Raw genomic sequence first — 20,213 nt, forward strand, 5'->3', positions numbered from 1 at the left:
CTACAAGAACACTGACATATCTTAGCCTAATTGGTTTTTGGCTCAAATTACCCAGGGGCAAATCTCTATTACAGGGGTGATAAGTACAGTCCCCAAAAGTATGAGACTCAGGTCCTAACCTTTCACAGTTTAAAATCTTCTAGATAGATGCTATGCAGGCCATTTATTACAGAGAGCGACAGGGTCTCTTCGTAACATTCAGACCTTATGACCTTAATCTGGGAAGGACTATAAATCTCAGAATAAACTCATGTATATACCAATATGAATATGTATGAATACATATTATATATGTAATATACAGACAGGTTTGCATATATTACATATATACACATAAATATATACTATATTAATATATTATTTTAAAATATATAGATATATAAGTAATGTATTATTTTACTTTTTTAATATCTTAATTTTATTTTTTTTCATGTTCCAAGATTCAATGTTTATGCACCACACCCAGTGCTCCATGCAGTATGCGCCGTGCCCTCCTTAATGCCCACCTCCAGGCTCACCCATCCCCCCACCTCCCTCCCTTCCAAAACCCTCAGTTTGTTTCTCAGACTCCACCATCTCTCATCTTTCATCTCCCCCTCCAATTCACCCCATTTCACTTTTCCTTTCCTTCTCCTAATGTCCTCTTTGTTATTCCTTATGCTCCACAAGTAAATGAAACCATATGATAATTGACTTTCTCTGTTTGATTACTTCACTCAGCATGTCTTCCAGTCCCATCCATATTGATAAAAAATTTGGGTATTTATTCTTTCTGATGGCTGTGTAATATTCCATTGTATATATGGACCATATCTTCTTTATCCATTTGTCTGTTGAAGGGCATCTCGGCTCTTTCCACAGTTTGGCAATTGTGGCCATTGTTGCTATGAACATTGGAGTACCTGCAGGCCTTCTTTTCACTACATCTGTATCTTTGGGGTAAATACCCAGAAGTGCAATTGTAGGGTCACAGAGTAGCTCTATTTTTAATTTTGGGGGGAATCTCCACACTCCACACATTGCATTCCCACCAACAGTGTAAGAGGCTTCCCCTTTCTCCACATCCCCTCCAACACTTGTTTCCTGTCCTTTTGATTTTGTCCATTCTAACTGGTGTAAAGTGGTATCTCAGTAGGTTTTTATTTTAATTTCCCTCATGGCTAGTGAGCATTTTTCATGTGTCTGTTAGCCATTTGTATGTCATCTTTGGAGAAGTGTCTGTTCATGTCTTCTGCCTACTTTTTGACATGATTATCTGTTTTTGGGGTGTTGAGTTTGAGATCTTGGATATCAGTTCTTTGTCTGTAGTGTCACTTGTGAATATCTTCTCCCATTCCGTGGGTTGCCTCTTTGTTTTGTTGACTGTTTCCTTCGCTGTACAGAAGCTTTTGATCTTGATGAAGTCCCAAAAGTTCATTTTTACTTTTGTCTCCCTTGCCTTTGGAGACATGTCTTGAAAGAAGTTGCTGTGACTGATGTCAAAGAGGTTACTGCCAATGTTCTCATCTAGAATTTTTATGTAATATATTATTTTAAATAACATACATTTTTTCCTGGAACATATATGGAAACTATCATTCAGGGATCTTTTGGCTACAAATAACAGAAACCCCCAACTCAAACTCACTTATTCAAATAAATAACAAAACAAGGAAATGTTTTGGTTCATTGACCTGGGGAAAAAATATCCAGACGTAGGGCTTGTTTTGGGAAAACAGAGGTTCACTACATCATTTGATTCTCTGAAATTCCCTTGGCACAGGCATTCTCTGCAGATCCATTTCCACATCAGGCTGCCGCCCTTTGGTGCAAAAAAATACTCCCTGTAGGGCACCTGGGTGGCTCAGTGGGTTAAAGCCTTTGCCTTCAGCTCAGGTCATGATCCCAGGGTCCTAGGATCAAGCCCCACATCAGGCTCTCTGCTCAGGAGGGAGCATGCTTCCTCCTCTCTTTCTGTCTGCCTCTCTGCCTACTTGTGATCTCTGTCTGTCAAATAAATAAAATCTTAAAAAAAAAAACAAACCAACAAAAAACCCTCCCTGTAGCAGTTTAAGACTATATATGTGTCCCCCAAGAAGACAGCATCAGCACTTTGGCAGTCCCAGGTTCTGAGGTCTCTCAGATTGCCCATCACTGAATCAGTCACTATACTTTGCTGAATCACTTTGAACTAATCAAGCCTTATCCCTGGAGGTGAGGGGAGGATCAGTCCAAAGAAAAATCACTGAAGGTCATTCAGGATACTGAGAGGAAGGGGAAGAGATTATTGTGGAAGAAATCAACCAATGTCCACCACAACTTCTGACAATAGTCTGAAGATAGGTATTTGAGGATGCTTATTTATGAAAACACAAGTTCTTGCACTATTTAAAGATGTCAACAAGAGAATGAGCTGAGGTTCAAGAGATAGTGATTACCCAAATCTTTACATTCAGCAGGACTTTCTGTTAACATCGGATTTGCTCTCTAAGAAAATAGGTCAGAATATTTCCACTGGGGGTTCCTGGGTGGCTCAGCTGGTTAAGGCTCTGACTTCAGCTCCTGTCATGATCCCAGGGTCCTGGGATCGAGCCCCACATTGGACTCCCTGCTCAGCAGAGAGTCTGCTTCTCCCTCTCCCTCTGCCCCTTCTTCCTACTTGTGTTCTCTCTATCTCTCACTCTCAAATAAAGAAATTAATTAAATAAATCTTTTTAAAAACAGAATTTTTCCACTGTGTTTATGAAATACAGTTTATATTCTATGAAGTGTTCTTGCATTTGATCTTCCATTCTGACATCCAAACAACCCTGCAGGGGGAAGGGGGGTGGCGGGGTGTGTGTGTGGGGGGGGCAGGCATTCCCATTGGAAGCTTAGAGAGTGGGGCAGACACTGCTGGTTACCTATCCAATGCCCTGTCAACTGTTTTTCCTTACAGAACTTTGGTTTTTTTTCAGAGCAGCAGTTTGCCCTGTAAAAACTACAGCTAAGGATGGGCAGGTAGCACAGTTTGGGCCCTGGCCATGTAAGCCCAAGTAACTATGTGGGGCTCCCAGAAAAGATCCTTAAAAGAGCTCTCCACTCACTTTTTGATCTTTGCCCTTCCTCTTCTTCATGCCTGAAACATTGATTCAATGCCAGAGATAAAGACATATTTGCAGTCATGAAGTGACAAGCATGAAGACAAAAGCCACATGCTGTGAAGATTAAACTGAAAAAAAGTGCCAGTACACTGGCCCTGGTTTGCCTGCTTCTGGGCTGTTACATGAGAGGGGAAAAAAAAAAAAATAGGAGAGGAGGGGGGAGGGGAGGGGAAGGGAGAAGAGAGGAGAAAATATAATAGAAGAGAAGAAAGACAAGAGAAGAGAAGAGAGAAAAAAAGAAAGAAAAGAGAAAAGGAAAGGAAAGAAAAAGGAAAAGAAAAGACAAGTCAAGAAAAGAAAAGAAACCCCTCTATTTGGCTAAGCTACTGTAGAAGGATTCTTGTTATATGCAGCTGAACACACTTTGGCTACAAGGAGGTTGCGTGATCAAGGCTTAATTCCTGGGCTCTTGACTCCTTGTCCAGCGACATTGCCAATGAATTGCAGGGCATCTCCAAAAACAGAATCTGTCCTCTGCATATCATACAAACAGGCATTTTAAATTTATGCTTTCTTTCTCAACAAATGGCTTCTTTAAATGATCTGAACCACAGTTCAAATGGTGAGAACAGTTTCATTGTTTTTGTTTTTTTTGGTTTCTTTAGCTTTTTAATATGTGACACTCAAGCACTTGGAGAACTGCTAAGACACAAATGCATTGGCTACCATAAAGAAGCCCATCATTTGACCAAAATTTCTTTTGAAGCTGCCTAGGGAAGAACTGGCCGTCTTCTGAAATCCTGCCATGTTGGACGTTTCTTTTTTTTCTTTTTTTTTAATTTTTTATTTTTAAGTTGGACGTTTCTTAATGGACCTTCTCAGTCACACGGGTATTAAAAGACAAAAGAGGAGTTTTGGTGTCTGGTTCCAGATGTGAGGGGCTTGGAAATCACCATTCTGCCCTAACAAGTAGAATTCAATAACTCTTCTTGGGTCTGTAAGAGAGGGAAGGACACAGGAAAAACCTCTGCCCCCAAGATTGGAAAGAGGAGCAAGGGAATACAGGGAGTCTTGGCTTCCCTGGGCAGGGACTTGCCCGCAGAAACTGCCATAGGAAGCAGGGCTGGGGTAGAAGACCTGACTTGTCATTTCTGATTTGCTGGAATCTCTGTGGGGCAACTAAAGTGCCAGGGGAACCCATCAATAAAAAAAGGGGGGTCCTCACAACACTGTGAGATATACTTCCAGGACATCTACCAGATTCCCACAGTCAGTGTCAGAGGAAAACCTCTTCCAGCTTCCAGAATGCAAAGGGGGAAAGGAGCCATTTTGAAATATGCCAGAGTACTCTGTTCTTTTTTTTTTTTTTAAGATTTTACTTATTTATTTGAGAGAGAGAGAGAGAGAGAGAGAATGAGATGGGAGAGGGTCAGAGGGAGAAGCAGACTCCCAGCTGAGTAGGAAGCCAGATTGTGGCGCTCAATCCTAGGACTCCAGGATCATGACCTGAGCCAAACGCAGTTGCTTAACCAACTGAGCCACCCAGGGGCCCCAGGGCACTCTGTTCTTAAGAAAACCTACCCTCAGAGTAAACTAGTTAACTGGAGCCTAACCTGCTGGAGTGTTATGAAGACCTAACTGATGTGGGGAAGGGAAATACTGGATCCAGTCTCCTCTAGCCTTCCACTGTGGGAGGAGGGAAATACTCCACTGCAGCCCACGCTAGCCATCCTGAGAAAAGGAGGAGAAAAAAACTAGAACATTGTGAAGGTCACAGTCCAGAGACACGGGCTCACTAAAAGACTGAGACCTAATCACAGGATGTGCAGAGCACCTCCCGTCCCTGAAAATCTCACCACCAGGATACTAAAGATCTATTTATAGCAGTTCCTATCACCTGGTACATCATGTCTGGCTATCAGGAAAAAATTACAAGGCATACCAAAAGGAAAAAAAAATCACAATTTGAAGAGATAGAGCAAGCAGCAGTACCAGTCAAGGGTGGGAAGATGGAATTAAAAGACAACAGAGCTCTCACAAAGGATGAAATAATTCACTGAGCCAAAAGTCAAGGAGGAGGCATACCCAGAGATCAATACCCCAGGGATTGCAAAATGTTAAAACTTGTAGAAAAAAACATGGAAGAACATGTTTTGGATCTCCAAATGGGAAAGCAGTTCTTAAGGCACAAAAGCACTAATCACAGAATGAAAGACTGATAAAATTGCCCCATTATAATATTAAGATCTTTGTTTATAAAAATGTACAACAAAGAAAGCAGAAGGCATGCCAACATCTGAAACAAGTATGCAACAAGTCAACAAAAGACCAGTATTAAGATTATATAAAGATATGTTACAAATCAGAAAGAAAAAGACAACACAATAAAAAAATGAGCAACACATCTGACACGTTGTCACAGAAGAGAAAAACAAGAATGGTAAATATACATGTAAAAATATGAGCAAACTCATTTGTAATCGGGAAAATGAAAATTAAACTGATGGTGAGAGTAAAAGTTGATAGAAGACTTGCAAACAATTTAACCTTAACTCATGAAGCTGAATGTTTATATGCCTTCTAACTGAATAAACCCACTCTTACCTATATTCTCTAGAAAAATTCTTATATGTTGACCCTGGAAGTCACGTACAAAATCTTTATAACAACTTTCTTTATCATAACAAAATGCTATATTTAACACAAATGTCCATCAACTGTTAAGCAATTAAATAAACTGAGTTATATACATACAATGAAATACTAGACAACAAGGAAAATCAATAAATCTGAGCTACAGGCAAAAACTTGGGAGAACCTTAACAGCATAATGAATGACAAAAAGCAAGTATGAGGTAACTACATACGGATAGAGACCTTCTCTCCCTCCCTCCCTTCCCTCCTTTCCCCCTTCCTTCCCTTTCCTTGTTTTATAAATAAGACCCAAGAATAGCAAATGCAGACAATATTTTTGTTTAGGTAAGCCCATATGTGATACATATTTTACAGTTACATATCATTTTGTCACATGTGAAGATTTGTGTAACCAGCACTGCAGTCAAGATGCAAAACTACTTATCACCCAAATGTTTACTGCAGCAATGTCTACAATAGCCAAACTATGGAAAGAACCTAGATGTCCATCAACAGATGAATGGATCAAGAAGATGTGGTGTATATATACAATGGAATACTATGCAGCCATCAAAAGAAATGAAATCTTGCCATTTGCGATGACGTGGATGAAACTAGAGGGTATTATGCTTAGCGAAATAAGTCAATGGGAGAAAGACAACTATCATATGATCTCCCTGATATGAGGAAGTGGAGATGCAACATGGGGGGTTTGGGAGGTAGGAAAAGAATAAATGAAACAAGATGGGATCAGGAGGGAGACAAACCATTAGTGACTCTTAATCTCACAAAACAAACTGAGGGTTGCTGGGGGGAGGGAGGTTGGGAGAGGGGCGTGGGGTTATGGACATTTATGGTGAGTGCTGTGAAGTGTGTAAACCTGGTGATTCACAGACCTGTACCCCTGGGGATAAAAATACATTATACGTTCAAATAAATAAATAAATAAATAAATAAATAAATAATGCGAAACTACTTATCAGCACACAGAATTCCCTCCTACTACCATTTTACAGGTACACCCATCCCCTCTGCTCCCACCTCTTATCTCTGGAAATCACTAGTCTGTTTGCCAGCTTTATAATTTTGTTATTTCTAGAATGTTAATAGGTGGAGTCATATAATATATGTGATTTTTTGATAATGTCCTTTTGATATGTGACCTTTTGATATTTAGAGGTCATATAATATGTGAACTTTTTTTTTTTTTTAACTGAGCATAATGACCTTGAGATCCAAGACATTGCTTGTACTCACGTGGTTGTCTGCATCTGGTTTGCTCCCTTTTATGGCTGAACAGTATCTCATGGTTTGGATGTACCATGGTTTGTTTAACCACTCACCTACTACACGGCATTTTGGTTGTTTTTGGGTTTTGGCTTATTGTAAACAAAGCTGTTAGGGAAAACTGTCTATAGGTTTTTGTGTGGATATAAGTTACTTCTCTGGGATATATGCCCAGGATAGGGATTGCTGGGTCAGATGGTTGAGTTTGTTTAGTTTTTAAGAAACTTCCCAGCTATTTTCCAGAGTGGTTGTACCAGTTTAACCACCAGCAATATATGAAAGATTCGGTTTTCTTTGCACCTTCCATGGAGGGTTCCCATCTTTTATTCCTTGATCTAATCATTTGTCTATGACCCATATCAAAGCTCCTCTACTGGAATAGAAGGAGGGATCCTAGACTCCCTGAAGACTTTCTCTCTTCTTTCCTTCTCTTTGATGCCTGCTGGCAGTGATATGTTTAGAATAGAGCACTTCACAACCTGGGGCCTGACTTTAAGGGGTCAAAAGTTTCCCTGAAATTCTATACAAAAGTTTGTCTGCATGTATTTTTCTCTAGGGAATGAGTTTTTAGCTCAGACAGATTCAGTTTGGCCACATCTTGGCCAATATTTGGTATTATTGCTATTTATTTCAGGCTGTTCTAATAGATGGGTAGTGGTATCTCATTACAGTCTTCCTTTGCATTTCCCTAGTAGTTAGTAATCTAAATACCTTTTCATGTGTGTATCTGTATATCCAACTGCACATCCTCTTCAGTGAAATGCCTCTATCTTTTGAATATTCTCTAGTAGAACTTTTTTATCTGTTAAGTTTGGAGTTCTAGATATAGTGTAGGTATAAGTCCTTTATCGGGTACATGTTTTGTAAGCATTTTTTCTCAGACTGTAGCTTGCCTTTTCCCATTTCTTGGTATATTCTTTCAAATTAATGTTTTTGTGTTTGTTGACTACATATACAGTAGTGCGATTACTGGATTATAGGGTAGTTCTATTTTTAACTTTTTGAAGGAATCTCCACACTGTTTTCCACAGTGGCTGCACCACTTTGCACTCCCACCAACAGAGCTTAAGAAGTTCCTTTTCCTTCACATCCTTGCTCACACTTGTTTCCTGTGTTTTTGATTTTAGTAATGTTGACAGGTGTGAGGTGATAGTTCACCATAGTTTTGATCTGCAGTTCCCTGATGAGTGATGTTCAGCATCTTTTCATATGTCTGCTGGCCATCTCTTTGTTTCCTTTTCATATAAATTTTTACAGTAATCTTATCTGTATCTACACAAAAATTTTCTAAATTTTTAAAAGAATTTCATTAAACCTAAGTATCAATTTGAGTAAAATTGACATCTCTACTATGTTGAATCTTCCAATCTATGAATATAGTATGGTTCTCCATTTATTTGGATGTTATTTGATTTCTTTCACCAGCATTTTGTAGTTTTCAGCATACAAATCCTACACATGTTCTGTTAGATTTACACAAGTATTTTGTATGCTTTCGAGCTATTATAAATGATAGTGTATATTTAATTTCAATACCCATGCACACATTGCTAGTATACAGAAATACAATTGATTTTATTTTCTTTTAAGATTTATTTATTTATTTATTTGACAGACATCACAAGTAGGCAGAGAAGGAGGCAGAGAGAGAGAGAGAGAGAGGAGGAAGCAGGCTCCCTGCTGAGCAGAAAGCCTGATGTAGGGCTCAATCCCAGGACCCTGGGATCATGACCTGAGCCAAAGGCAGAGGCTTTAACCCACGGAGCCCAGACACCCCTACAATTGATTTTCTATGTTTATTTTATATCCTGCAACTTAGCTGAACTCACTTTTTAGTTCTAGTTTTTTGTTGTTGTTGTTTTTTTCTTTTTGGATTCCACTGGATGTTTTTCATGCCATCTGCAAATAGAAGCAATTTTATTTCTTGCTTTCGGATCTATATGTCTTTATTTTCTCTTCTTATTTTATTATACTGTATAGAACTTCCAGTGGTATGTTGAATAGGAATAATGAGAAAGGATATCCTTGTCTTGCTCCTGATATTACGGGGAAAGGATTCAGTCTTTCACTACTAAGTATGCTGTTAGCTACAAGTGTTTGATATTCTTAAATCAATATTAAGAAGCTCCCCTCTATTCCTATTTTTCTGAGGCTTTTTTTTTAAATCATGAATTACTGAATTTTGTTGAATAATTTTTCTGCTTCAGTTAGCACAATTGTGATTTTTTTTCTTTAGACTGTTTACACAGTGGAGTATACTGTTGATTTTCAAATACTTTTAAAATATTATTTATTTACTTGACAGAGACAGAGAAAGAAAGAGCACAAGCAGGGACAGTGGCAGGCAGAGGGAGAGGGAGAGGGAGAAGTAGGCTCTCCTCAGAGCAGTGAGCCTGACATGGGTCTTGTCTTGATCCCAGGACCCTGGGATCATGACCAGGGCTGAAGGCAGACACTTAACTGACCAACCCACCCAGGCACCCTGATTTTCAAATGCTGAATGAGCCTTGCATCCCCAGAATAAATTCCGCATGGTCAGGATATATAATTATTTGTATATATTGCTGAGTGGTATTTGCTAATATTTTATTAGGGAGTTTTGCATATATCTTCATGAGAGCCATTAGTCTCTAGTTTTCTTATGTTGTACTGTCTTTTTCTAGTGTTGGTATCAGAGTAGCCTTATAAAATGAATTAGTAAGTGTTCTTCTATTTTCTGGAAGAGATTTAAAGGGTTGATATTATTCTTCTTTAAATATTTGGTAGAATTTTCCAGTGAAACCAACGGGGTCTGGAATTTTCTGTTTTGAAAGTTTCTAATTACTAATTAAATTTTCTTAGTTATAAGGCTATTCAAATTATCTGTCTTTAATTGTGTGAGTTGTGGTAGTTGTGCTTTTTGGGAAACTGATCTGCTTCAAATAAGTCACGAAATTTTTATGTGTAGAGTTGTTTGACATATTCCTTTATTATTATTTTTGATGTCTGCAGGTCTGTTGTGATGGTAAGTCTTTTTTATTCCAGATACTGGTAATTTGTGTCTTCTCTCAGTGTGTAAGAGCGTTCTCAATTTTGTTGATCTTTTCAAAGAATCAGTTTTGGGTTTAATCTATTCTCTCTACTATTTTTTTTTTTCAATTTTATTGAGTTCTGCTCTTTATCATTACTTCCTTATGCTCGATTTAAGTCCATTTGTTCTTTCTTGCAAGTTTTTTTTAAACTAGTTTTTTTTTAAACTAGTTTTAGTCAGGATGAGAATTTTGATTATTAACTTGGGATATTTCCTCTTTTCCATCATATTTAGTGTTACAAAATTTCCTCTCAGAACTGCTTTAGCTGAACCTCACAAATTTTGATATGTTGTATGTTTGTTTTCATTTACTCCAATGTACTTTAAAAAAATTCCCTTTTAATTCCTCTTTGACCCACAGATGGTTTTAGAAGTTTGTTTCAGTTCCACCTATTGAGATTTTCCTGTCCTTTTTCCATTTTTGATTTCTAGTTTGATTCCACTGTAGTCAGAGAATACACTCTGTATGATTTTGATTCTTTTAAGTTGAGGTTTGTTTTATGGCTTATGGCCTATCCTGGCATATATTTTGTGGTGCTTGAAAAGAATGTCTTTTCTGCTATTGCTGGGTAGATTCTATAAATGTAAATTAGATCTGGCTGATTGATAGTGTTGCTGTTCTCTGTACTTGCTGGTTTTCTGTCAGTTGTTCTATGAATTGTTAAAAGAAGTGTGTTGAGATTTCCAACTCTAATGATGGACTTGTCAATTTCTTCAGACTTATCAATTTTTGTTTCACATAATTTGCCCTACTGTTTGGTACATATTTAGGATTTGCATGCAAAGTATTACGTTTGCTATGTCTTTTTGGTGGATTGATCCTTCTATCATTATGTAGTGTCCCTCTTTCCTTGATCATTTTGTTTGTTCAGCAATCCTTACCTGATCTTAATATAGCTGCTCCTGCTTTCTTCTGATTAATGTTTTCATGATATATCTTTTTCTATCATTTTACTTTCACCCTCCTATATTGTATTTGACAGTAGTTTCTTGTAGATAGCATATTGTTGGGTCACTTTTTTAAAGTAAGTTCTACACCCAATGTGGGGCTTGAACTCACAAGAATCACATGCTCTACCAGTTAAGTCAGCCAGGTCCCCTTCCTTGGATCTTTTTAAAAATCTATCATGTCAACCTCTGTATTATAATTTGTATACTTAGGTCATTTACACTTAATGTAATTACTGACATGCTTGGATTATATTCTACCATTTTATTTTTTGTTTACTATGTTCTTTATTTTCTCTTTCCTTATTTTCATTTTTCAGTCCTTTTGTGGATATTTGAATGCTTTTTAGAATTCAATTTTTATTTATCTTTAGTTTTTTTAGTATATCTCTTGGTATAGCTTTTTAATGGTTGCTCTTGATATTCCCTTAAATATGCATAACTTGCCAGAGTCCACTGTTTTCAGTATTCTATCACTTCACTTAGAATCCTTACCTCCCTTTATATCCTTCTACTCTTCCTCATTTATAAAATAACTTCCTTAAATATTTCCTTTATGTACATTGATAGTCACATCAGACAGTGTTATGTTTTTGCTTCAATCATCTAATTTAGAAAACTTAAGAGAAGTAAAGTTTATTGTATTTATCCCTATTTTTACTCTTTGTTTTATTCTTTCTTCCATACTGATGTTCCCTCTTCCATCAATTCTTTTTTGTTTAGAGAAATTCTTTTAGCCATTTTTTAAAGATGAGCTTGTTGGTGACACATTTCTAGGTAGTCCTTCAGCTGAAAATGTCTTGATTTCCCCTTCATTTCTGAAGGATATTTTCACTGTTGGGGCTGACAGTTCTTTTCTTTCAACATTTGAAAATTTTCTGCCACTTACTTCTGGCCTCCATGCTTTTTGATGGGAAATTCACTGTCATTCTAATTTTTTTGCCTTATAAATAAGGTCTCATTTCTCCCTTGCTGCTTTAAAATCTTTTCTTTGAGTTTATTTTTCAGAAGTTTGACTGAAATATGTCTTAGTGTGGATTTTTGAGGGTAATCCTGTTTGGGGTTATAATCCACTTTTTGACACTATAGGTCTCTTTCTTTTGCCAAACTTGAAAACTTTCAGCAACTGTTTCTTCAAATACAGTTTTTTAGCCTTGTCCTCCTTTTTCTCTCCTTCCAGGATGTTGATGATACATATGCTGTGCAATTTTTATATTCCCTTAGGTCCTGAAGGCCCTGTTTGTTTGTTTTTTTTTTTCTTTCCCCCTTCCTCCATATTCAGTCTATTTTCTCTGTTGTTCAGATTGGGTAATTCCTATTATTTTATCTGTAAGTTCACTGATTCTTTCCTCTGTTTCTTCCATTCCATTGTTGAGCCCACCCACTAAATATTTTTCACTTCATTTATTACATTTTTCAATTTCTAGGAAGCTGAAAAAGACAGTAAAATTTTAAAGAACACAAAAATCAAGCCAAAGCATTTTTTTTTAAGTTGCAAAAAGAAACAACTCTTTTCTCCTTCCTACAAAATGAATACATTGATGTACAGACAAGGAGTTCAATGTCCATGCAGATTGATAAGGTCTTGCTCTTGAGAACATGTCCTGAGGGTTCCTCTCCAGAGCAATGTGGTTGTTCTGGGCATAAGTGACAGCCAGAGACAGGGCAGGCAGTTGAGGCAGGAACAAGCAATGCTTTAGTAAGTAACTGTAACATACTACAGTACTATGGTGATATAGAGCTTTCTTCCTCTGGCCTTTGCAGTCCTAACTCTACCCCTCCTTATTTTAACCCTCTCCTCAGATCCTTTACTCTTTGCATGGATTTTTACATTTTTCTCTTCTCTGGCATTATCTTCCTCTAGCATCCTTCTTGTTTACCTGGTTTACCAACACTTTTTACCGTTTACCTGTTACCTTACCAACACTTTTTACCTGCTATAACTTTTACCTGTCTACCAACACTTCGTGTGTATAGTATGACATTTTGTGCATGTGTTGATCCCCTGACTCAGCTCCTTGACTGGGGCTCTTGCCTGGCTAAACACCACCTACACATTTTAATGGGTTCACTTTACCAGTGCTTGTAGAATACAGATCTTTATTTCTTCTCTTCAAGGTGGGGGTGGGGGAAATTGATTTTCAAGGTCCATAGCCTCCTCTCTCTAGGGGATGTTTCTGTGAGATCACCAGCTGCTTCCTGTACATGCTACTTCCATCCCAAGCCCAGCACGTGGAGGCAGGAAGAGAAATGGGTGGGAGGACAAATTAACACTGAAAAGCTTGATAAATACTAACAGCAAATACTAAAAATAACTAGGCAGAAGTATCTACTTTTAGGAATTTCATTTGTGCCTTTGTACTGGGGACGAGGAGGAGGGAGAGAAAGAGGGCTGTGGAAAAGGGGCTGGAAATGTTCATGTTCTCTGGAGGTGGAGGCACTAAGAGTTTCCCCGGGCTGGCAGCACCACCCCACCCCCTCCCTGAAATAACTTTCTCAGCTTTCTCAGGCTTCCACAGTTCTGCAAATGGCTCCCTCCTTGTGCCGCAAATGGCATGTCTGTTCTTGACAGCAGAGAGGAAAAGCAGCTAAGAGGTTACAGGCTGCTTTGCTCCTCAACTTCATGCTCTCCCAGCTGTAGAATAGTCTGGCCATCTTTTGACCTCAGCTCCCTAGAGTAGAGCGGGGTTAGGATCAGTACTGTGTCACTTGTATGTCTCTGAGTCCCTGGTATGCTGGGTGTGACATGACACATGGTGGATACAGGATCTCACAGACTATGAATTCCACATGTTCCCCCCAAATGACTTTTATATAACATGAGGGAAATAAATGGTTCCCACTTGGATGAATTATATGCACTTTTGGGCTCTGCATCATATCTGTCCCATGCAATTAGCAAACAGGGAGTATCTTGAGCCCGAGTCTTCCCTCGTGTTCCCCTAATCCTTCCTCCACAACATGTAATCTCAATTGCACAATCAGACAGCAGAAAGAAATAAAAGCCTTCCTTCCTCTTCCCTACTCTCAAAATTTCCACATCTTTATCTCCCCCTCCTTCTTTCATGACTTGGATGAGGAGGGAGCATCCTCCATACAAAGGTTAATCCCTCCGTTTCTGTCCTGATTCTCCCCTCCAGCATCATCCACAGCTTACTCCATTTCTTAACCCCATCAACCCTCCTACATCTTCAGAATGCCACTAGCCTGGGCTCCTCAGAGGCTGGAAAACAGCCCTGGCCTTTCTAATCCTGAAAACCTGTCTTCTATTTTGTTTTTCTTTACCATCTCATATCTCCCTTCTGTTCTCCATCACAATTTCTAAAAGAGTCATCTACATGGATTATTTCCATCTCCCTTACTTTACTCCTTAACCCTTGTAACCAGACCTCCATCTGCTTTCTCAAAGGTTCCTAATGAGTTTCATGTTGCCAAATGCAATGGCCTTGACCTTTTTGTTCAGCTCTTTGGAAACCCACTCTACCCTTTGATTTTGTGATAGTACAATATCCTAGTTTTCCTGGGATCTATCTGTCTACTCCTAGGCTCTTCTACTATCTCCTCCTCTTCTGACCATCCCATAATTATAGGCCATCCCCATAGTCAAAGGTTGCCAGATTTAGCAAATAAAATACAGAACATTCTGTCAAATTTGAATTTTAAACCAACAACATATATATGTTTTTTAGTATTGGTATGCCAAATATTGTGTGGAATATTCTTATACTAACACATGATTCTTTGTTGAACTGAAATTCAATCTTAAGTGAGCATCCTATATTTTATCTGGCAACTCCACCATAGTTGTTTCTTCAACACTCATCTCCTTTCTCTAAATTCCTCCCTTAAGATGTTTTTGATGCCCAGGCTTCAAAGATTTTCTTTCATCAGATAATTTCTAAACTTCTATCTCCAGCAGTTTCCCCTCTCTCTCTCTCTCTCTCTCATGCACTCCTCTGTTTTCTCCTGGATATTTTATAATATATAAATTCATTTTATGTAAAACCAAACTTAGTATTTTTGACCCTAAAACCTACTTCTCTGCCTGGCTTCTCTATTCCTACTAATACCTCTCTACCCTCTCAGTCACCTCAACTCCAAATCCAGAACCCCTTCCTAATCAAGTGCCTGAATATTGGTTAATTTTACTACTTTCACTAGCACTCTCCAATCTGTCTTTCTTCCCATTCCCATGGATACAACTAACTAGAGGTCCATGTCATCTCTGGGGACTACCAAGCACACTAGGCTACTGAAATTGCCTTCTGATTAGTCCCCTTACTTCTATTTTCATCCACCCTTCATCTCTCCACACTCAATTAATATCCTAACTAAAACACAGGTATGGATATGCCATTTCCTCGATCAAGGAAGTTTCTACTGGCTCCTCTTAAAGTTCAAACTCCCTAGCCAGCATTCAGAGTCTTCCATAAGTTGATCTTTCTCTTCTTTATCTCCCTGTTGTCTCCTATATGCACCCCAATCTTAAGGCACATCAGAACACCATGTCTGGGGCTTTTCTGTCCCTGCTCACACTCCAATTTATAAGTAGACTACTTTGAGGGGGACTCTTAAATTTCCTGCATATAGAGATGCTCACTAAATGCTTGTTGAATATGTGAAGTCAGTTATCCATATTAACAAAAATGAAGTAATTAAATCCACAAACCATTTATGTGATAATACTAATGAATGCATTTTTCAGCAAACACATTTTTTCCTTCTACCAGTTACGGGAAATATCAAACTCTCATAAATATCTCATGCCTTTTGATGTCAAGTCACAACTAGACTCTCACAGAGGACCCACAAGGGCACAGACAGACACAGATCTCACCCACTCTTTGCTTCTCTCTTGATTTACTTTTTGATCTCTAATACCTTCCCCATTTCCCCTGGTTCTACAAATGAAAGATTATAATATTCTCTGTAAATGTTCTTGAATTCTCTGTTACATAAATTTCCAAATGACTATATTCTAAACTGTTGCCAACCCCACATACTGATCCAACAACATCTGATTGCTTTAAAAATCTAAATCAGAGGTCCACATCAGGCTAGCTCCTAAATACTTTCAGGTTTGCAAACCATATGGTCTCTGTTGCAATTACTCAACTCTGGCATTGTGGCCCCAAAGTAGCCACTGATGACACAAAAACAAATGAGCAGGTCTGTGTGCCAATAAAACTTTACCTACAAAAACAGGCAGTTGGCCTGTGGGTCATTGTTTGATGATAACCCTCTCCCCCCACATCAGTCACGCTTCTGATAAACCATTTACTTCATGTTTTCTTTCCAAACTGTATTTCACTGTGGTAATCTCTTAATTGGAAAGAAGCCTGGGATTTTACCTGATACAGCCTTTTTTCCCCCACACTCAATTATACTGAAACCAAACTCAAGACCCCAAAGTGGGTGGGGGAAATACAAAGTGGGAACCTGAAGCCAGCTCTGGGACTTTCTTCTCAGCCCAGTGGACATCACCCCAGGGTGGGGACAGGATGAGGCAAGTGGGGTGAATAGCATAGTCTCTTTGGGCACAAATCTTAAAGAGGCACCAAAAAACCTCAGTAATCAAAATACATAATACTTTAATGCAATATTTTAAAAACCAACATCCACAATGAACAAAGCATCATTACTTATTTAAGTAAAGACATGATCACTATTACTGATTTTTTCTTTAGTCTCGGCCTCTAACGTGGCTCTGCATAGCAATGTTTCTGATCCTATCTTTATTTAAAATGCTGATATTTTGTTCATCATGAATTTTTTTGCATTAATTTTGATTTAAAACATAATGTATTCAAACTTATTTATCTAGATTATGGAATTTTACAATGCCCTCTTCAATTTTGTACTAAAGTGACTGCCATAGTCACCTCCCTCCCCATCCCTTAGAATTAAGCCCATGTAGCCTTTTGCACTATCAAAGTCCATGCCCATTTCAGAGAATGATGTACATCTCTTTAATGTTACCTTTCAACTAGGTCATACCTCTTGACTGCTTTGATACCATTTTAGTCATTGGATCTGCCACATACACAGGTGGATTTGAAACATGTGGAAAATCTGGTACCAGACTCGAATCACTATTTTTTAAAAATATTTTATTTATTTATTTGACAGAGAAAGAGGGAACACAAGCATGGGGAGGAGGAGAGGAAGAAGCAGGCTTCTGGCTGAGCAGGGAGCCTGAGGTAGGGCTCGATCCCAGGACCCTGGGATCATGACCTGAGATGAAGGCAGTTGCTTAACGACTCAGCTACTGAGGCGCCCCTCCAGAGTTACTTCTTAAGAGACATATTAAGATGACAGGGAACTAACACATACCAAGTGCCAAGTGGTACTGTGCTAATGAACTTTATATGCATCATTTCATTTAATCTTCACGACAATCTCATGAGGTTTGATTATATTCTTTTTGATTCATTATTTCTTTTGAAACAGAGGCTCAGATAAAATGAGATTATAGAAAATGCTAAAGCTAGGATGAAGCTTTCTGCTACCTCACATTATCTGTCAAGAAGCTGACATTCTGGACATGGTTAAGGTACTTTCATGCCTTCCTACCTTATATTTGTACAGAACCACTCTCATTTTTAAAGAGCTTTCAAATGCTTCATCTTGTATGAGCTTTATTATAACCGTAGGTGAAAATCTTATATTTTAAGGATACTTATTTACTTATTTATTTATTTATTTAGCTAAAGCATGAGTCAGAGGGAGGGGGGCTCGAAGGACAGAGGGAGACAGAGACTCTCAAGCAGATGTGGGGCTTGATCTCATGAGCCCGAGATCATTACCTGAGCCAAAATCAAGAGTCAAGACACTGAACTGATTGAGCCACCCGGGTGCCCTGAAAATCTCATATTTTAGATGTGCTAGCCATCAAATACATTATATGAGTGAGAACATATTCAGAAACATTAAGTGACATAACACAAGGTTATCAGCTAATAAGTGGCAAAACTAGAATTAAAACCCCAGATCCTCTGAGGTCTGGTGAGTTTTCATTATATCCTTTGCAATTCAGAGGAACATACCCAACATCGGTATCTTTGACCCAATATTATCCATGTTCAGATCTCAGTGAGTACCCTAAGGAACAGTATCTGGGAAATAGGAAGAAATTAGCACATGTGGGAAGAAAGCTAAAGTACGGAATACTATCTATCCTGATGAGGAGGGTCTGGGTCTGAAAAAAACAGGGGCATCAGAAACAGAGAAGGTTACCTATGGGCTCAGGGGTTTAAAGAAGTATAGGGGACATTAGGAGCCTCTGGAAGGATGGCACCATGAAGAGGCTCAGAAGGGAAACATCAACCTTTGCTGGCTTCTCCTCTGCCAAATGTCATTCCTCTTGGGCCTAGGAGCCATTGTAATTATAATCAAAGCAACTTCTTTTTTTTTTTTTTTTAAGATTTTATTTATTTATTTGACAGACAGAGATCACAAGTAGACAGACAGGTAGGCAGAAGCGGGGGGAAGCAGGCTCCCTGCTGAGCAGAGAGCCAGATGTGGGGCTCTATCCCAGGACCCTGAGACCATGACCTGAGCTGAAGGCAGAGGCTTAACCCACTGAGCCATCAAGGCACCGCTCAAAGCTCAAACTTCTGTTCAAATGCCCCAACCTTTCCAGATTCCATGCTACAAGAAAGCAAAGGAATAATTTCCAACTTTCAGTTACTACACATGCCACCATGATTTTGTGATCAAAAGGAGCATCACACAAGACACTGTGGAGACCATTCAGATAGGCGAGAAAAATCAGACCAAAGGGAGAACAGGATACAGGAGCAGAGGAGAGGGGCATGAGACATTAGGACATCATTTCCAACCCACAGCTGGGGACAAAATGGCAGGCACTCCATTTTAGAAAGAAATCACATTTCATGTTACTCCAGGCAACTTCCAAGGAGGCATCAGCCCACATAAGAAGTCACACCTGATATTATATCTCTATAACAAGATGCACAACGGGCACTCTCAAGTGTTTAAAATACTTGAAAGTGCAAAGTTTCACAGTGAGTCACAAGTTCATAAGAGCTACGTGCTTCTTTCATTGGGGAGAGGCTATACCGTGCTGGGATTCCAGAGGGCAACATGGCTTCCCCACTCTTCAAAACAGAACAGCTCAAACCATCCTCTGACAATTTTAACTACAGAGGAACAGAAAACACTCCAGGCAGAGAGTGAGAGACCAATTTTGTAAACAGCAGGATGGCAAGGTATAAACAAGAATGGAAAGAAAACATTCAACTTATTAAAAAAAAAAAATCACTGCAATTGACAAGGATAATAAGATGGGAATAAATTCACTCTCAAATATCATGGAACAACAAAAGCTCAGAGAAGTGTTAAATCACAAGCCAGGCGGCTGGAGGAATTTGCAAGGATCCATTCCCATCTGCCAACTCGTCCCTTTTGGCACCAGGCTGGATGGCACAGACTCCTCTTCCAGCTTCACAAGCTTGGGGGTTGTTTTTTGGTTTTGGTTTTTCCTTCCATGCAGCACAACCAGCATTTTCAAGGCTGGTGCCATTTTCCCAAGTCACATCTTTCTTCTTCTCTGACCCCACAAACGAAGTTGCTTTGGAGAACCACACACCACAATATTTCCATCTTTCATTTGACTGAGTCATGTTCTTGCATGCAAGGAAAATACGTTCACATATTTATATTAAATCATAGTAAGTCTTTTATATAATCACTTGTATTGTTGGAAGACATAATGCAGCCAAACACCAGCATCTTCTGTCCTTTCAACCATTCTACCAGTAATTAAGTGCTGAACACATACTCTCAACAGCAGCCTAGGGTAACAGAATGAGTTGGGTCCTGGCTTTAAGGACCACACAGTCCAATGGAGGAGACAGACTCAAAAATAAATAATTCAGAGAAGGGGTGAAGCTCCCTTAATCCTCCTCTGATATTTTTTCCACTCCCCAGCAGTCTTCTTCCAAGCCAAATATGCCTCTGTAGGCCAAGTGATCAGAGGATTGAGTAGCTATGGCCAAGCAAGCACAGATAGATATTGAACAGACTCATGTTTTCCTGTGAGAAAAGGAAGGCCTTTCTACAAAGTTCTCTTTCATCTTCCTCCACCTCCATCAATGCCTTGCTTTACAAACCTGTTCTCAACCTCAGACTTCCAAACTGCCTTGTTGGATTTAAAATCTTCTCTAGCTCTAGTTATTATTTTTGATGGC

The 20,213-nt window shown here is 38.9% G+C and overlaps 1 protein-coding gene across 3 annotated transcripts in view; it reads right to left on the reverse strand.

The window, feature by feature from the left end:
- Positions 1-20,213, reverse strand: part of NCALD (neurocalcin delta) — a 382,803-nt gene that overhangs the window by 149,167 nt on the left and 213,423 nt on the right. The window lies entirely within an intron of this gene.

The sequence above is a fragment of the Mustela erminea genome, chromosome 16 (genome assembly GCF_009829155.1).
Source record: "Mustela erminea isolate mMusErm1 chromosome 16, mMusErm1.Pri, whole genome shotgun sequence".
Lineage (NCBI taxonomy): Eukaryota > Metazoa > Chordata > Mammalia > Carnivora > Mustelidae > Mustela > Mustela erminea.